Source organism: Felis catus, chromosome A2 (genome assembly GCF_018350175.1).
Source record: "Felis catus isolate Fca126 chromosome A2, F.catus_Fca126_mat1.0, whole genome shotgun sequence".
Taxonomy (NCBI): Eukaryota; Metazoa; Chordata; class Mammalia; order Carnivora; family Felidae; genus Felis; species Felis catus.
The window spans coordinates 56,052,045-56,071,513 of record NC_058369.1 but is presented as its reverse complement, the minus strand read 5'-3'; the positions used below and the strand labels follow the sequence as shown (position 1 = coordinate 56,071,513).

Here is a 19,469-nt window from a genome sequence, read left to right as displayed (position 1 = left end):
TCCTCTGGACAAGAAAAGTACCTGGCACGTAGTAAGTGCTCAACTAATGCCTGGTCCCTGCCAGCGCCCCACCCCCGCCTCCCCCCTCAGGACAGAGAAACAGGAGCACAGGGCTTGGCACACACAAGCTGGTGACTCTGGCCAAGTTTTCGGCCTGCCTGAGTTTGGGTGTGGATGAAGAGGTCCTTCTAGCCCTTCTCTGAATTCAGTCCTCGTCCCTCAGCCTGTCGACCCAGGGGGCCGGCGTGTAGAAGCCAGCACAACTCAGCTTTGCGCAGGATCACTGAGATCAAAAGATTTGCTGGAGTGGATATAAATAGCCCCAAAGCTCTGGCTTTGCTGCTGAGCCGGGCGCTGGTCGGGCAGACCAGGGGGCCCCCAGAAAGCCCGGCAGCAAACTCGTCTTCCCGGAGCGGCCACTGCACGGACTCCAGCTGCTGAGGCCGCATCCTCCTGTGTTCTCAGGGTTCAGGCTCCCCACGACCTATCACAATTCCTGTTTTAAAACTCAAATTGGCTTTTAAATCAAAGTAGTCTCTTCCCCTGCCCGTGGAAAACACCTGCTTTCCTATGTAAGGACACCTGGGGCACAGGGAAGGGGTGGGGCTGGGAGCAGACAGTAAAAATGTACCCCCTTTCAGGCTCGCTTTTACCCCAACTCTTACAATGATTCTAATTAGTCTCAGAATCTTCTGCCACATAAGGCACCTCCAGAACAAGCGGCAGAGGCATCTTCCGATGGCTGTGCAGCAACCCTCCCCACCCCCGCCCGGCCCGCCTCCTCCCTCCCTCCCTCCCCCTCCCTCACACCAGCGGGCATCCCCCTGAGGGCTGACTCCAGCGTCGCAGGCTGCAGGCTGGCACTTAGGAGCCCGGGCGAGTGCTGGTTAAGTGAATGAATAAATGAATAAATCAATGACTAATTCAACACACGTGGGAAGAAAAGAAGGCAGTGCGAGAAGGACAGTCCCAGACATGTGGTTGCCCACACATCTCGCAGCCTCTGCCTCTCCCTGGGTCTCCCTCTGTCCCTCTGTCTCTATTTCTAAACCCTGCCACAACCCATCAGGATCTGTCAGCCTGCCTGCCTCTCTCCCAGCAGGCAGCTGCGTTGCCCCTTCTCCTTCCAGAAGGTCTGTCCATCTGCCCACCTCCCCACTTTCCGAAAGGCCAGCCTCTTGCCCCTCTTCTTGGCCTGAGCAGCGGCCACCCAGCTAACCCATCGAGTCTTACCCTGAGAGAACCCTGCCGGCCCCAGCGCTTCCCGTGGGTGCCACCATCCACCAGCGTCAGGGTCCACGGGCCTCAGCCAATCCTCTGCCTCTGTGACTCATACTGTATGAAGTAACTGGCCTTCATTCACTCAATAAGATTAAATTTAGCAACTACCCTAACACTAGGGTCCCTGGGGGACCCACCTCCATTCTGAATGACTCAAACTCTGAAGCCTCAGGCTCCCAAGCATCTTCAAATTACGGCTGTAAAACCACCCTCATTGTAACCTTAGGACTGATGAAGAGAGGCCAAAACCAAAGACACTAACACGGGCTTCCACACATGGTTTTAGTCTCTCATGTAAGAGCCTCGAGGTGGGCAGTCCAGGGTGTGTGCTGTGGTTCCCCCAAGTCATCAGGGCCCCAGGCTCCCTGCAACTCACTGCATCCCTGTGGGGCGGCCCTTGTCCTCACAACCCATAATGGCTGCCTGTGCATCAGCCATCACATTCTTATTTTAGTCAACAGGAAGGAGCAAGGGGCCAAAGACCCACCCCTTCCTTTTAAAGACACTTCCTGGAAGCTGCACACCACACTTATGCTTTCCTCTTTTTGGCCAGAACAGAGTCACACGGCCATCTCTAAGTACCACTGAGGCTAAGAAATGCAGTCTGTATTTCTGATTGGCCTCGTGGCCATATTAAAAAACAAAAAACAAAACACATGCACACACCCAACAGAAGTTGCGATGTTAAAGAACACAAGGGAAAGCAGACCCTGGAGGTAGCTGTCTGGCTCATACACACCATCCTCATGCAGTACAAAGATCACCCCTTTTATCACCTCCAAGACCCCTTGTACCGTCTCTCCCACAATTTCCCAAACAATAATGGCTATGGGCTGTCACAGCCAGTGCTGGACTTCCTGGAACGACAGCGCCATTCTCTATCATTGTGCCCCCTTTCCGGAGGAGGAAACTCACCCCAGCTGCTCAGGACAGAGCCAGCCTCCAAACCCAGACTTGCAAACACCCACCGCCTCAGCGATTTTCATTCATCAAACTGCACTTGGCAAACGGGGCAGGCGAAGTGACAGTGTTCCACCCCACCCCACAGCCCTTGACATCCCCCTGTGTGATCGAAACCACATCTAGGCCACTGCCTGAGACAGCGTCTCAACCGTGGAAAATACCCGAGGACCCAGCATGGGTCTCACTACAGCAGCACTGGCCTTTTTCAGACAGAAAGCCAAGCTCAGCCTGCAGCGTGAGAGGCACAGACCCCGGCTGGGGACTTTTCCATTGAACCCGGGAGCCCAGGCTGGCCACCAGCTCACACGTGGGGAAGGAAGTGGTTTGTTTCAATCAAATTAAAGCAAAGGAGAACGATTCGGGGAGAAAAATAGTGAGCTTCAGCTTCAGCTGTCACCTTGAGAAGAAAAAGAAAGTCAACCCTCCCGCCTAGAGGGACACAGGTAAAACCCAGGATGTGGGGTCCCTGAAGGGCACTGTGGAAGGGCATGCTGAGACTCTCTGGGGCTCCCCGTCCCTCCTAACACTCTCCCTCACCTCCCCAGCCCAGCAGACTTTCCAGCAGACTCTCCTCACAGCCGCCTGCACTGGGGAGAGGCCACCTGCTTCCCTACCAGGCCGTGAGGCCACCTCCCTGTGCCCCCAGACCTGTCCCCCTCCCTGGCACACGTCTGCATGCACAAGGTTCCGTAACCGCTTACTGGATTGGACCTCAAGTTCCAGTTCAGTAGAGAGATTAAAGACACTACCTTGTACAATAAAAACAGTCCTTGCAAAGAAGAGGGGCTGACATTCTGACATGATAAAAGCTGCCGTTCCTATCCCTCTGGTCTCCTCCAGCTGAGGCGGACAGGGCTTTTGGCATCTGGTGGAGGGGAATCTGGGAAGACACGATGAATCAGCTCCCGCCATCTCACCCCCATGCCGCCCTGAGCTCCCGGGGGCCGGAGTCGGCATGTTTCTTAAACAAGAGGGCCGTACCCAACAGACGTTCCTGCTGAACCACTGTCCTCCAGATCTGTCCGTGTCCTCTCCTCCTGGGCCCCTGCTTTCAGGTTTCTGGGTAGACGAAAGAGACCACGCTTGTGGAGTCCCATCCACGAGGGAGAAGGCTTTGCATGCCACATCCAGACCATGGCTGGCAGGACCACCCCTCTCCCCCGGAGGCCACAGAAACACAGAGGAGGCCAGCTCTCATCACTGCCACTGCCCCACCACAGGCAGAGCCCGAGAGCTTGGCCAGCGGTGGGTCTCGGGGCCACCAGACACAGAGCAGAAGGGAAGAGCACTGGTTTGGGAGTCACAGTTCGTGGTGGGCCCTGCCCTTACTAGCTGTGCAACCCCAAGCACGATGCTTCACTTCTCTGAGCCTCAGGGTCCTCATCTGTAAAGTGGGGCCATGCAGATAAAAAGGGGATCAGCCAGCACATAGCAGGTGCTCAAGAAAGGCTTATTTCAACCAATCTCACGGTGGAGGCCAGGAAAGTAGCTGCCTGGAGGAGGAAAGCAGTGGAAAGTCAGACACTAGACTTTTTAATGAGAGTCTGAACACACGTCCGCACAATAAACGTAAGCCCACTGATAACACGCACATCGCCAGTCCACCAAAATGACATTGAAGGATGAAATTAAATAATCAAGGGAAATAGAAGCTCCAACATTTTTGTCCTATACCTCAAACGATGGTGGTTTTTGCCCCCAAGGATGTGCCCACTCCATTTTGGAGACCCTGGACATGTCCACATAACAATCGAGGATTTATCTAAAATATCCGATTTTAGGAGCGCCTTGGTGGCTCAGTGGGTTAAGCATCCGACTTCAGCTCAGGTCATGATCTCCCAGTTCGTGAGTTCGAGCCCCGCATCAGGCTTTGTGCTGACGGCTCAGAGCCCGGAGCCTGCTTCCGATTCTGTGTCTCCCTCTCTGTCTTCCGCTCCCCTGCTGGCGCTGTGTCTCTGTCTCTCTCAAGAAATGAACAAACATCAAAAATATGTCTATACAAAAAAGAGAGCACTGATTCCGACGTATATGAAATTATGAAGAGTTCTGAGATGGGAGCCTGTCCTTAAAGGACACGTGGGGTTTCTGGAGGCAGCTGTGGAGGTGTGGGAAGGGCATTCCGGGCAGAGGGAGCAGCGTGGGCAAAGGCACCAAGGTGTGACAACAGCACAGGTGGCCATGGGTGGCAGGTAGCCGCCTGGCCACCCCACCTGGGCAGGTTTCAGAGCAAGAGAGATCCCCGTGCCCGTGGCTAGGACAAACAGAATCAGGGGAGGGTACACGGCCCCTGCCTGCTCACTGAGTGGCGGCTCAGGCCTCAGTGCACTCTGGGGCATCCTCTCCCAGGAGCTAGTCCAGGACGTGTGTGACTGCCCTGCCCAGAGAGTCCCCTGAGGTCCCCAGCAAGACGGGAGCAAGTCTGTGGGAACCCCCGCCTGCCCCCACAGGACGGCAGCCTCTCCAGGCAGGAGTGGTGCTCACACAAGGCACCAGTGGGGGGGGGGCAGGAGTGGGGGGAGATGGTGGGAGGAGAACGGCACGCTCTTAATTGCTGCAGTTATCCAAAACGCATTAGCGGCGATGATTTCCTCCAGACCCCCTTTCTCCTCCCTGGATGTTTTGGCTGCTTCGCCATATGGCGGGAGTTAAAAATACAGCTCGGAGGGAGGGGGGCCGCAGGCAAGCTACTAGGGAAACTTCTGACAGCCTTAGGTTGGGGAAGCGACAACACGGCATATGAGCACACCTGACACGGCAGATTAATAGGGCCGGCTACGGACTCCTGCTCCTCCTCCCATTGAGACCAACAGGAGGGGGCAGAAGTGACCGTCCAGGGCTCCCAAGGTCGAGTCACACAAAGCCTTGCGGCTCCCACCAGACTTTTTGGAACACCGGCTCTGGGAGCCCCGGGCCACCACGCGAGAAGCCCGACCCCCTGAGACCGCAGTGTTGGAGAAGCCACACACACACCCTCCGGTCCGCAGTTCCCGCTGAGCCCGGCCTTTCAGGCATGTCCACAAGTTCCCAGATACGAACATGAGGTCATGCTGCACCCTCCAGACCAGCTCACCTGCTACGTGAATTCCACTGAGTGACTTCCATCGACAAAGAGAGCAGAGGAAGCGACCGATAAAGCCCGGCCCACCCCCCGACCTGCAGAATCTCAGGAGCATAATTTGTTACACAGCCACCGATGACCAGAGCTTTTGCAGCGACTGGGAGAGTGAATCATTCATTCATTCATTCGCTCATTCAACACATTCATTAAAACCCACCCTGAGGCAGGGCCCCTTACAGGAACACCAGAGACAAATCATTCTCCTCCTCCCCAAAGGAGCTTCTGGGCCGGATCATCAGCGCCCACCCAGTTTGTCTGGGTCCATCCCATGTACCCGTCTCCCTGATTGGCAGCTTTCTCCCTGGGGGCCTGTCACTTCTGGCCCTTATGACCAACGCACTCTTGTCCAGTTCCCGCCCCTGCCTTCATTCTCTCTGGGCAAGGAGATGTTCTGCCTCTCAAACAGGTTTTAGTATGCTTGGAAAAGCCATCTGCGTACTAAAACAACAAGGGTATTTAAATGTCGCACTAGAAAATACCTTTTTACCAAAAAACAAAGTAGTAAGGGAGGGACAGGGGAAGAAAAGAAGAGATAAGACATACTGAGAATGAGTAACAAAGTTGCAGACATAAATCCGAACTTATTAAGGATTACTTGAAATATATGAAACACTCCGATCAAAAGGGAGAGACCAGAAGAATGGATTAAAAACACATAATCCAACTATGTGCTAAGAGAGCCACTTTAGATTCAAAAACACTATAGTGCTGAATATAAAAGATGGAAAAAGGAGGGTGCCTGGGTGGCTCAGTCAGATAAGTATCTGACTCTTGGTTTCGGCTCAGGTCATGATTTCGCGGTTCATGGATTCGAGCCTGGGCATCAGGCTCTCTTTATGGACGGCGTGGAGCCTGATCGCGATTTCTCTCTCCCTCTATCGCTGCCCCTCCCTGGCTTGCTCTCTTTCCCTCTCTCAAAAAATAAATACACATTTTTCAAGCAGATGGAAAAATGGATATCATACAAATAGCCAAAGAGAGCAGATATCAAACACAGACTTTAAGACAAAATCTGTTATTACAGACAAAGAAGGACATTTTATAAGGACCAAAGGATCAATCCATCAGGAAGATACAACATTTACAAACATACATGCACCAAGCAACAAAGCCCCAAAGCACATAAAACAAAAACTGACAGAAATAAAGCGAGAAATAGACAGCTCCCCATGGACAGTTGGAGACATCAATGCCCCGCTTTCAGTAATGGGTAGAACAACCAGGCAGAAGGTCAGCAAGGAAACAGCGGACTCGAACACTGGAAACCGACCAGACCTAGCAGACAGACACAGAACACCTCCCAACAGCAGGTGCATACTTCTCTCAAGTGTACTTGGAACATTCTCCAGGGCAGATCCTATCTTAGCCCTCAATATGAGTCTCAATCCGTTTAACAAGGTGGTCATCGTACAAAGTGTATTCTCTAAGCACAACGGGCTGAAACTTAAAGAGCCCCCTAACGAGGTCTAGATGATAGCTCTCAGGGGAATGTGCTTGGCTCATCCTTGCTCAAACCACAACCTTCCCGGCCACCCCCGCCTCTCTGTGCCTCAGTTTCCCTACCTGTACGACAGTGGTACCTCCCAGAGCTGTAGTAAGTGTGTGTAATAAACAAGTCAGCTGTCACTACTATTACTCATTGTCGACAGAGGGTGGCAATGACAATCCCTCATATTCCATCTTGGGGTGAGGAGACATTCATTCATACAACGGGTTACAGCTTTCAGAATGCCTTCGCTTTTCCTGTTTCATCTTGTCCTCACTGCAGTCCTGCAGGATCACCCGCTAAATGGGAAAAAGTTGGTAGTGGTGAGGCCCCAGTATGGTGGCACGTGCCAAGTCCTTCGTCCAGGGCCTGGCTCACAGTGGGCGCCAGGAAGGGGGCAGGTTGGCCTATGGGTGGGCATGGTGTGGGGGCTGATCAGCTACCCGGACACCCCTTGTGGGTGTGGAGTATCTTATGTACCTGAAAGTTTAGAGGTGCTGAACTGGGTAATAGTAAAGCCTCAAAGAAGTCTAGACAGAGATGTGAGCCTATAATGGGCTGGGGAGGCGGGGGGGCAGGCAGAGCATTTCAGATGCCTCTGCTTTTTGTGCGGAGGCCTCCATTCTGTTGAAATAACATAAGTTTCCCCTTTCACTGCGGGTTACAGGGATGGCCATGGCCTCTCTTACAAAGGCTTGGGTTTGTGATCAGCTACATTAAATGTGCAGAAGTAAGACAGACAATAGAGAGATGAACGCCAAAACCCACTCACTGGATCCTAAATCCCATGACTTTTCCCGAACATCAAATTTCCTCTCCGCCTAGGTAAGAGGGAACAGCAGTGACAAAAGCTGGCAAGGATGAGGGGCAATGTGCTTCACCCGTAATACAGATTTAATCCTCACAGCCCCTCTCGGAGGGAGGTGATATTTTATAACCCCGTTTTACAAGTGAAAACACTGAGACCCAGAGAGGCTGAGTAACTGGCCAGAGGCAGTACAGCCAGATCATGGTGGAGGGGGTGGCCTGGCCCCACAGTGCCTGTCCTCCGTATGAGCACGTACTATGTGTGTGCCCCGACCAGGAGCTATCTACGCCAGCCACCCTGGGGGAGCTGAGTGTCCCTGCATGGGCTGCTTCTCCAGAGGGGTGAGTGAGAGGGGCGGGCTGGAGGCAGGGTCCAGGGACGTCAGCCGGCCCCCACTCACTCCCCTGTCCAAGAGCACTGCAGGCAACAAAGACCTACATGCACTCTGCCATCTGGAGGCTTTTCTCCTGCTTAAGCAATGCTCTCTCCTTCCCATCTGGACCGGTAGTTGTTGGGTGAGGGGAAAGGATGGGACCATGTTCCTTGTATCCACAACCCACGTGCTTCTGCTTAGCTCCACCAGCACCCCGGGCCAAGCTCCCAGCACCCCACGCCCCCAGTCCTGTAGCGTCTCCTGAAGCCTCCTACTCGCTGGCCCCTGCCTCCGCCGGGGACAGGGGTCCCATCCACACCTGAGTCCAGTCCTGGCCCTCCTCTGGGAGGCACCCCCCAGGGACGCCTGTCTCCCAAAGTCCCTCTGGGCCTCTCCAGCCCTGCTCGCCCTGCCCACTGCTGTGCGTCCCCTACCCCTTCTCTCCCTTGCTGTCCCCTTGCTCACTCTGTTCCAGATACACCTGTCTCCTGATTGCATCTTGGCCATGCCAGGCACCCTTGGGTTCCCAGGCAACCCCAAAAGGGAAATCCAGTCGTCCCCCTGGATCCACTCTCCCCTGTTGGAGAAAACGAAGCCGAGGCTCAGAGAGGTTCATTTCACAGGCCCGGGGACAGGAAGAAGAGCTTGGTGCCCTGGCCAGGACCCTATCAGAGTCTTACCCCCAAGTTGACCACATGGACCGCTGGCCCATTCACGTTCAGTTTCAGGCTGTCCAGAGACCCCTGCAACCTGTCCACGAATAATCCACACTCATGCACTCGAGGATGTCCCTGCGAGGCTCCCTAGCAGCTGCCCCCTCCCCCGTACCTCTGGACATGGGCTGAGGACTTTCCGTGTGAGCACTGAGACCATCCGGGCAGGCAGTGGGGTCTCACGCAGCACCACATCTAAGCCTGCGACATCAGACACTTCACAGGCAGGTTGCAAATGACCTGCCGCGAGGCTCCTCCGGATCTGCCAATCCAGGACACCTTCCTCGGAAGCCCGCTTCCCTGTGGTTGAGGTGAGGGGGGCCAGGCCCAGGTGCCTTGATTCCCCAGAAGGCCTGACGCTCTTCATGCAAGGGCAGCCTCAGAGCAAGCAGGCCGTTCAAATCAACAAGGGGAGGGAGCAGAGCCAAAAGAGGGGCACATATGTCCACCCTCCCGTACGACCAAGCGTCCCAGTGTGTCCTGATGAATGAACACATGGAGAGAGGCCCGAGGCTGCTTCACGAACAGCTCTCCAGCAGGCTAGCAAATGCCCGCATGTTCCGAGTGGGGAAGTGAAGCCAACTCAAGGCGGAATGCCCGGCACGGGCTGGGTGGCGCCTGACAGCTTAGAGAGACCCTTCCCCCGCACATGTGCACCTGCTGTCCACGACCACCCCGCCAGCGGCAGGCCTCCATCAAAATTTTGCCAAAAAGGGATTTGGGCTCCCGGCGGCGAAATAAATTCTCCAAGGGGACCACAACAACGAGAGGCCGATTCTGACGCCCAGAGGGAAAAGCCATAGCCGTCCCCTGGGCAGGTGACCGTGCTGGAGTTAATTCTGGGTGGTCTGGGTGAGCCGGCCATACAGATCTGGAAACGGCTCCACACGTTTCACAAAACACTTAGAGCAGCGAACGACTTCAAAGGCGCACAGTGTGGCTCAGTGAGCTGCGTGAGCTCTGGCGGCAGACAGACCTGCGTGGGAACCCGGCCTCTGCCACTGGGTGATGGCGCACAACCTGCTTCAGAACTCCCTGAGCCTCAGTTTTCATATCTGCAAAATGGGATGTCAACAGCTCACGGCTGTCACAGGCTGGGTGCGTCAATGGAGACACAGAGGAACGGGCTCAGTTATTACCGCGGTTTGACTACAATCGGAGCATTCTAATGTTAGGCGCAAAATAACCCAGGATTTCTGTCCTGCTGCTCTGTGAATCTCGCCTCCTCCCAGAAGGAAAGGCAAGCATTTCACACGCAGGGCTCAGACACGGCACACACAGCTTGGCAGGGGGGAGCCGGTCTTGTTCACCAGCCCACCCCCACTACCCGGCTGAAATCTAGGCCCTAAGCAGGTGCCCCGGGGCTGGTCCCTGCCTGTCTGGACCTCACCTGGCCCAGCTGTTCCCACTCACAGGCCTGGCGTGGCCATATAGCACCTCCCACCCTCCAAACCTGCCAGGTGCCTCTCACCTCCCCTTTTACATGTGCTGTGTCCCTGGCTTGATATCCTCCTCCTCCTCCTCCTCTTTCTAGCTCAAATGTCACCTCCTCCAGGAAGCCTCTGTTGATGCCCGAGGGCGGCCATCTGCTTCCTGCTTTAGGGTGCCACACCACTAGACCCCACTTCCTACCCGGCCCGATATCTCAGCAACCTTCTCTACAGGCTTATGTCCCTGTTCAAGGGTGTCCAAGTAGAGGCAGTGGGGGTGCTGCCCGGATCAAGGACAAGAATCGGGCTCAGGTGCCTGAGTGTTCGACAGTTTGTGAATGAAAGGACATGCAGACTGCAAAGCACGTGTGCACTGTTCAGCCTGTTCCTGGTATACAACAGGCGCTCCATAAATGTTCATTCTCCATCAGTGTGGTTCCGAATACCCTCAAGAATGGACAGGCATGTAATACGGCGGAGAGTATAACAAACTACGATTGCGGAAGCTGAGAGGGTGTTCTGCCTTGTACGGTTCTTTCCATTTCTCTGCATATTTGAAAATTTTCGTAATAAAACGTTAGGGAAAACAACCCTCAAGAGCATTCTCAGTATGCTAGCTGTTCTTGCCCCTGGAGCTACCAGCTATCAGCTGACTCTGATCTTACCGAACAGAAGCAGCCCTCCCCCATTTTACATGGGAGAGGAGGGAGATACTAGGCCTCAGGAGGCCAAGGGCAATGCTTTGCCTTACTTGGAAAGCCCACGCTGCTGGGAGGTGGCTGAGGCAGGACGGGGCTCCTGCACACCTGCTACCGGGGCAGGGCTTAACTGCTCAGGTGTTGGTCACTGGGCGGCCTAGAGGGTCCTGAGAGCAAGGCCAGGGCAGCTGGGGTTGGGGACGCATTTGAAAAACTCAAGGCTGCAGCTCCTCACCTTTTAAAACAGAAGCACTGGGCGTTTACAATAACTGGTCTGGCATATCCTCCTGGAAATATAAACCCTACGGAGGCTCAGGATTCAGACTCCAAAGGCCACTCACTGATGTTGCCACTCAGCAAAGCCTGGTTCACAGCCGGGCCCGTGTCAGCCACGGCCTGGCCTGGGTCTGCACCGGGTGGGGAGTGGCAAGGTCGAGGCCCAGGTTACTTCCAGGCCACGAGTGCGACCCCGGACCGCCTCTCGGCCTCATCCGCCGCTTCTGTTCTGTTTCAATTAGGTCAGTGCACTTTCCCCACCCCAGTTCTTGCTGAACACCCAGCTTGTCTGTGTTTGTTTGGTTTGTTTTTTTTTTTTTCTGCTGCTCTGTGGCAATTATTCAGATGACACTTACCCTGCCAAGCTCGGAATGGTGCCCTTCCCAAGTTAGGCAAAGCGTCGCTCTTTCTTACACAAACAGCGAGCAAAGAACAAAAACCACGATCAGCTGTCAAAACACTGTCACAGACAAAACAGCTGACTAGTAGCCACCCAGCTGACAAAAAATGCTGATGCCCCCAAGTTCCCGATGCTCACACCCCCCCCCCACCACCACGGCACAGCCCCGAGATCTCTACAGGCTCCGGGAGGCCTGAACCCAGAGAGCCGAGGGGGAAACAGACACGGGAACGAGAACACGCACGGTACTGCTCCCTGTTTTTTCCCAAGCCTAGCCAGATAAAGAAGCTTTTCACGATTTATTTTCCAGGTTGTAAAATAATAATTTGCTTAGCTTGTCAGACAGCTGGGGGAGAACTTCAGAGAAACACTCTTCCTCGTCTTTCTGCGGATTCTACCATCTGCTGGAAAAATCGGAGCGGCTCACCCCGCGCCCTCGGAGCTGAATGCATTTTGCCCAACCAGGACAAGCTTCTCTGAGCATGTTCTAGCTCGTTCTGGCCGGGGGACATCCTCCCCGGCACTGGGTACTTGGCTTTATCTTGGCCGGGAGAACAAGAACATTCTTTCATGAAGCCGTGAACACAGTATCTCCCTCTGCCACCTTCTCCGCCGCCCTCTCAGATCAGGAAAACCCTCGAGGCCTCTCTCAGCCCGTACGCAGTTCCCACTCTCTGCTAAGAGGGGGGAAAGGAGACAGGGACAGAAGGTTCTCGGGGCTTCAGACCCTGAAGCTCAGGTCTGGTACTTCCAGCTACCCTGAAGAACAGAACGGCATGCTTTCAGAGGCGTCTTGCCAGGACCCTCCCGAGTACAGCTTCTTGCGTCAGTGACTTCTTGCCTGCCACCCCCTCTCTCCGCTGGCCACCCTTAAGCTTCCCTCTGAACTGCTACACCACCATCACCACGAATGTCACCACAGACCCGGGGAGAGCGCTTGTTTGGTAAGTCAACAGAGACTGAATGCCACTGGAAGCCTCCCCCAGAGTGAGTCACCAACTCAGAGCTTCAGCAAAACGTCCTCTTGGAGTGATGTGACAGCTCTTGAGGGCCGGAGGGGACGGGAAAGCGAGGGAGGCCGCTTCACAGGGCCCTCTCTCCAACCTCTGCAGGCTGGTGTTTACTTCTGCCGGGAGACTGGAAGATCGGAGGCTGGGAGGGGTCACCACGCTCAACCCTTGCCCCACTCACCGCCACCTCGGGTGATGCTGAGGGCCCGGACTCGGTGATGGGATCCCACACGGCAGGACAAAAGCCACGTATGCTGGGCTTCCTCTGGCACTGGAGGCTGGGAGTCACGCAGGATCCCGGCAGGGGGAGGGTCGCCTAATCATTCTGCAGCAGGGAGGGCTGTTGGGGGGCGGGTGAGAGCAGGGGGCTAGAGCCAGGCCACCTGAGCCCCAATCCCGGCTCCATTACTAGGGGGTGGGAGAACCTGAGTAAGTCACATGACCTCTGAGCTTCAGTCTCCACATCCATAAAATGGGAGCAGCAGCCGTTCCTGCCTCGTGGTAGCGCTGTGCCCATGCAGCGCACTGACACATGCACACGCCCGCAGCAGTGCGGGGCACATGGGAGGCCTTCAGTGCATGCAGCCATAATGCACTCATCCCTGCTGACCAGAGATCTGGCTCCTTGTCAGTGGGGCCGGCTCAAGTTCAAGCTGACTTTGGAAAGGAAAACACAGCGGTTCTAATCAATCCTGCCTGCCTTCATCCACTCAACAGGCATCTATTGAGTGTCTATTATGTACCCCAATCTCTAGTGGGAGGGAACAGTTCTAGAAACATCATTAGAATGTAGCCCGCTAAACACTGGATATGAATTCTGATGTCAGAAAAAAGCCAACTAAATAATCCAACGGAAACAAAGGTACCCTCTTTTTTTCCTGTTATCTTCCTGTTGTCCCCAAACTTGAGAAACTCACGATGGTATCTTCCAGCAGAGGACTTCCGAGGAAGGGTTTCAAGTTTGGGGTTTGAGAGTATCTCCCATGCTCGGGGGAGGTGGCACGAGATCACTGTTGTCCCAGGATGAGCCTTTTCAGTGGTCTCTCCCCTGCATCTATCTGTTCTCCCTTCTGGATACGCAGGTGCAGCCTGTCCACGTGGTGGCGGGGGCCAAAGGGCTCCTGACTCCAGCCAGAGCCGCTGGCGGCTGCTGAAGACATGGGTAGCCAGGCGTGCCTTAGCCTGACACGCTCTGTGCACCCTTGCCTACAAGGACCCCTGTCTGCAGGCAGGAGGGCCTGGGAGCCAGCACGGGCAGTGCCCACTGGTGGGTGCACCAGCACTGGGAGAAGGTGGAGCCAAGTGCCCCAGCAGGAAGCCATCCCGACGCCGTGGTCTTGCACTGCCCGTCGCCTCGGGAAGCTCACGCGCAGGTGTTCCCTGCTCCATCCCAGGTGGCCAACCCCAAGTTGCCCCTGAGTTCTGGACAGCCGTTCTAGCTCCACACCCCCTGCACCGGGCCCCAGGGGGTCTCAGGCAGGTTGTCAGGAAGTTCACTCACCTCCTGCCAGGGCACCGTGGGCCCCAAAGAACCGAGAAACCGATGGACAAAGGAAGAATCTGAAATGCATTAGGCACCTACTGTATACCAGTTTCCTCCATGCCCATTGTCCTCCCTTAACCCTCGGAAAAAGTATGGGAGGCGGCTGTGATCGTCCCTGCTTTGTGTGCATTAAAAACAAAAAAAACAAAAAACAGAAAAACCCTGAGGCTAAATGAGGAGGCATGACTTGTCCCATGGTCACTGGCTGAGAGCCGGCCATCGGTCCCAAGTCTGCACGTGTCCCCTTCTCCTCTTCCTCTGTTCTCTGCCCTTGCCTTTGTGTCTCCAAGCACATCACTAACAGTTCTGCACACAGTAGACACTTCATATAAGTTGGCTGCTCTCAAGGGGGTTAGTTAAACCATGCTCCTCAGGCATGGATCATTTTGCTACATAGATGGGCAGTGGGTGGGCACGTCAAAACCAGGTGTGGAAAAGCAGCCCTCAGCTCACTCCCCCTACACGGTCCAGTGACCCAGAATCCCAAGGGTGTGAGAAGGCACGTATGATACCACGGCCCCCCAAGAGTCTCCTATGAAGGGAGGGAGGCGGCCTCCCAAAAGGCTGGGACATGCAGTGGATGCTAGAAATGGGCCGGCGCGCTCCATCTCGAGGGACCCCACTGTTCTGTCAATATGCTGGTGCCACACAGTCTCATTTGTCACGGTGCGTTCTGGGGGCCAGCAGCATCCACAGCTTCTGGGAGCTTGTGTGCCTGCCCTGGGCCTACTGGTCAGAATCTGGATTTTAGCAGGATCCCCAGGCACTTGGTGTGCACATTCAAGTTGACTTAGAACTTGACTGGTTGCGGTTCCTCTGAAAGGGGATGCCGTCACAGGCTCTGGCTGTATCTCAGTGGAGGGAAGCCAGTGTGACAGAGCTGAGGACTTGTGAAATAAACCCCGCACCCACATCCCCAGCTCCCCCCTCCAAGGCCACCGCCCAGATGCAACGCTGGGGATTCCCCACAGCAAGCAGGACTCACTGTCTCCATCCTCCCTCTTGGTCACCAGAGGTGACTTTGAAGAGAAGAAAGGAATGCATTCCCCAGGACGGTGCTGGGAGGCATTTGCCAACAGCGTGTGTCACTGTTGCCTGTGAAAGTGGACTGTGTGTCCCTGCCCTTGTGTGTCGCCTCCCTGAGCTGCTGAGGACCTCACCTGGGCCATCCCCAGCTTTTCTTTCAGTCCCTGCATGAGGGCGCGGGGCTCAGTCTCCTGCAATAGCACCAAGTAACCCCCAGCCACTGTGGGAGGGACTGAGTGACACCTGAGTGACACCAGAGAGCCAGGGGTGGGGCGCATGGAGGGAGCAGGGTCTCTGCTTTCTCTCGCTGACACCAGCTAGGAGCTATCCACACGCCTCGCGAAACCTTCCCAGGATAAAGAGAAAGCAGGAGTTTGCTAGTGGGCCTGCCACCACAGAGCCATGAGGCTGACCCACGCCCTGACCTCATCCTCACAACCCTCCTTCTTCAGAGCCCACGAGAGCCCAGAAGCACTGCCCAGAACCCGTGCAGGAAGCAGGGTGACAGGCAGGGGTCCTCTGTCCCACCACCACAGCCTGGCACAGTTCCTCCGGGTGGGGGAGATACCAGGTCTGAGATGGCTGTACCTGGACTCTGGGAATCAGGAGCCCCTCCCCCACCCCCACCCCCAGCAGGATTTGGGAGTCAGGGTCAACTCCTCCCCCATCATCCCTGCCTACCCCAGCCTCCCAGGAAACCTTTCCTGAAGCTGCTGATCACCATCCTCCTTTCTCCCTCCGTCCCTCCCCGCCCCCCCCCCCCCAACACAGTGTTTTTCTCCTCTGCCCCGGGTCCAAACCATGGAGTGTGGCCAGGTGGTCCCAAAGACAGAAGGACAGAGAGGGCAGACAGGCTCACAGCATCCCGGAATCCAACCCTGGAGTCACCTGAAGCCCCCGTGCCCCCTGTCTCTCCCCAGAAAGGCACCCGGACTTCTGCGGAGAGGAGCCCCGCACCCGACTTGGGCAACCCTGGAAAGCGAACGGGCTGCTGCACGCAAGCTGCGAGCTCACCCAGGACGCCTGGGGCCAGCGCGGCCGGGCAATCCCGCCCCCATCCTGTCCCCCGCTTAATCCTTGGTCCGAAATAGCCAGGGGTAATCCCAGGGTGAGGCGGGCGGGGTATAACCCCCGGGCCGCGAAGGAGGAGACGGAGGCGTCCAGAGGGAAGAGGCTCGCTCATCTCCGGCTAGAAGGAGTATACGGTCCCTCCCGGAGGGACAGTGACCCGCGAGTGACCCAGGCCCGCTCGAGGGCGGGATCTGCGCCTCCCGCACCCCCTTCCCACTGGGTCTCGGGCTCTCCGGGTCAGGAGTTCTGGCCCCACTACCCAGAGCCCCAGTTGTGCGCGCGGACAGCAAGCACGCCGTAGCGAGGCCGATCCCGCCACCGAGCCTCGGGGGTCGCTGGAGCCCGAGTCCGGAGCCGTCCGTCCTCGGAGAGCGGGCCGGTGGAAGCGCCAGGCAGCGCCCCAGAACCTCTTTCCCAGGGAACCCGGTCCCCGCCCGAGCTCCAGCCCCGGGTCGGGGGTCCCCCGGCGCGCCCTCTGGACGGGCTTCTCCCCGCCTCCGCCCAACTCCCCGCCCAGCCCCGAGGAGAGCGGGCCCCCCTCCCCAAGAAGTTCGCGAACCCTCGACACGCCCGCCGCCCCCGGTGCCTGCTTACTTGTCGCGGCGGCAGCCGAGCTCCGGGATGACGCCGAGCGGCTGCGGGCCGGCGCCGGGGCTGGGGTCCGGGCGGCGGGCGCACGCGGCCAGGTGTCGCCGGTGCCGCTCCAGCAGGCCGGCGTTCTCGCGGCTCAGCCGCGCCACTTGGCGCTCCAGCTCCTCGATGCGCCGCCGCCGGCGCGCCAGCAGCTCCTGCTGAGCCGCGACGATCCGGGTCAGCTCCTGCAGGTACTCGGCCGCCTTGCCGGGGGGCTCGGCGGCGCTGGCCATGGCCCCCGCCCGGCGGCCGGCAGCGCCTCAGGCCAGCGGGCGGCGGGGCGGCGGCGGCAGCGGCGGCGGCGGCGGCGGGGCGGCCATGGCTGCGCGGCGGGGACGGCGGCTCGGCGCGGCGCGGGGCTCGGCCCGGGGGGCGCGGCGGCGCGGGGCTGGCGCGGCCCCGCCTCGGCTCCCGCCTCCGCCGGCGCCCGCCCCCGGCGCTTCCGCGCCTCGCGCTCCCCGCGCCGCCGCGCTCCGCCGCCGCCCGCTGCCCCACGGACGCGCCGGGGTGGGCAGGGCGCGGAGCTGCGGCCGCCGCGGGCAAGCGAGGAGTTTTGCAAAGTGCCGGCTGCGACGCGAGGGGGAGAGGGAGCCGGAGCCGCCGGCGCGGGAGGAGGCGGGAGGGAGGGAGGGAGGGAGGGCGCCGCCTGCCGGGCCCCGCGCCCCGCGCCCCGCGCCCCGCGCCCCGCGCCCCGCGCCCCGCGCCCCGCGCCCCGCGCCCCGCGCCCCGCGCCCCGCGCCCCGCGCCCCGCGCGAACCACTACCGCCTCATCACCCGCCCCCTCCCAGCCTCTCTGATGTATACATTTAATTTAAAAAGAAATTCAGCAAAATATATCTTCATATTGCCATCAGCAAACGATTTTCGGGGTGAGTAGAAAAATAGTTAATAAATTCAGAAGAACTTTGAATTTTTAAAAACATCGGTCTCCTAAGCGCCGGGTTTGTTTGGTTGCAGACCTCTACAAGTTTCCTAGACCGTCCATTCTGCGTTCTAACGGGTTGGTGGCCCTAATGCCTCCAAGATGTCAACGTGGACAAGCCACCAAGATTCAGGCATGGTCATTCCAATGGCGCCTCGAGTTCTGGGAGCCCATGGGACTGTAGGGCAAACACCCACCCAGACACTGGCATTGAGACCTTGGGCAACTTGTCTTGCCACCCAACTGCTGTTTCCTCAGCACTGTTTTCTAGTTCTTTACTTTTTGTAATCTTTATTATTTTCATACTCCAGATTTCTTTGGAGCTAAACCTATTTTCCGATCTTTTTGGCTTGAGGAGTTAGGTTCTTTCCATTGTTGTTTTGCAGCAAATGCCTTTAAGGCTATACATTTACCTCTGGGTGAAGCTTTAGCTACATCTCATAAGTCTCTAAAACTCTGTTATAATGTACATTTGATGGTATTTTTTTCTTTGTTAAGGGTTGCACTGCACTGGCTTTGCTGACTCTTGATATTCCATACCCATGTTTGTTGATCCCTCTCTACCCCCAGGAGAGGATGGTCCCTGCATGGAGTTCCAAGGTCCTAAGCCCTCCGTGGGTATCCCCTGGACACAGCCTATGGAGAGGAAGAGAATAGAAGGGCCCCATTTATTTGGGTTCTCAAATTCAAGAACTATTACATCAGGATAAGGTTATACCCACACCATGGTGAATGAAAACTCTCAACACTTAACTTTAAACTTGGCTCTTGTTACTAGACCAGTAATAGTCCTCTAGAAATTAATACTCTTTTTAAAAAGTCCTGCACTTGCAGTGGTCTAGAAATTAATATTATTTTTCTAAATCCTGTAATTATCCTCTGAAGAACACAATTATTACACTCTACTTGTGTGTGTATGTGTAAAAAGTGTTCGTCACTTCAGTCTATACATTTACAATATACCAACGTCTTTGCAATCCTATTTTAACATTTCTACATTTTAGAAATATGCCAAGAGCCTCCCAAAAAGGGAGGTGCCCCCAGCCTCTCCTGACTTTCTGGGGGGGATACCTGACCCCAGAGTCAGGCGTGGGGCCTCTGCCAGTATTGGGGAGGGAAGGAAATTCAATTCTAAATCCTGGCGCGTGGCAGTGAGGATGGCAGTGAGGAGATGGGGTGGTGGACCCTTCTCCCAGCCCCAACCCAGAGGCTCCTCCTAGCGGTTCCAGGAGGAGGCTGACCTCTCCTCTCCATTTCCACACTGACTCCCTGCTCTCCGAAACCTGCCCCCTCTCCACTCCACAGTGCCAGGCCCTCGTGGGTGCTGGAGACCCTGGGCAGACGAGGCTCCATCCGTGCCTCCCAGGTGCTGCCAGGCCAGGCCATCCTGCAACCATGGGGGCCTCAGGGGACCTGCACCTATACCCCGGGACTAGGCAGGACCCTTTCCTTCTGGACCTGCCACCCCCAGCCCCCCGAACCAAACAGAGATGTCCACGGAGCATAAAGAGAACACCCATGGGTGGCAGGAATGATGGCGAGTTTTGCGATGCATTTCTCTGCTCCTCCCAACTGCTATCACTAAGCTCCTCGGCCTTAGGCAATGGGAGAGGTGAAGGGAGTGAGCCATCGCTGACTTGCCATCTGCCTTCGGTCTTACTCATTTTCCTTGACCTCCATTCTTGGCACTCTGGGGCGTTCCAGTCAGTGCCAAATCC

General features: G+C 56.5%; 1 protein-coding gene across 8 annotated transcripts in view; it reads right to left on the bottom strand.

Annotated features, from left to right (window-relative positions):
* IQSEC1 (IQ motif and Sec7 domain ArfGEF 1) overlaps nt 1-16,885 on the bottom strand; it is a 689,800-nt gene extending 672,915 nt beyond the window's left edge. For 3 of the 8 annotated variants that reach the window (XM_045053202.1, XM_045053201.1, XR_006594816.1), the window contains exon 1: nt 16,791-16,874. The gene's annotated coding sequence lies outside the window, so the exon portion shown is untranslated. Of the gene's footprint in view, nt 1-16,790 lie in introns of all 8 variants that reach the window. The other 5 variants (XM_045053194.1, XM_045053196.1, XM_023250063.2 and 2 more) reach the window with 5 other exon arrangements.
* Between the last annotated feature and the right edge of the window lie 2,584 nt (nt 16,886-19,469).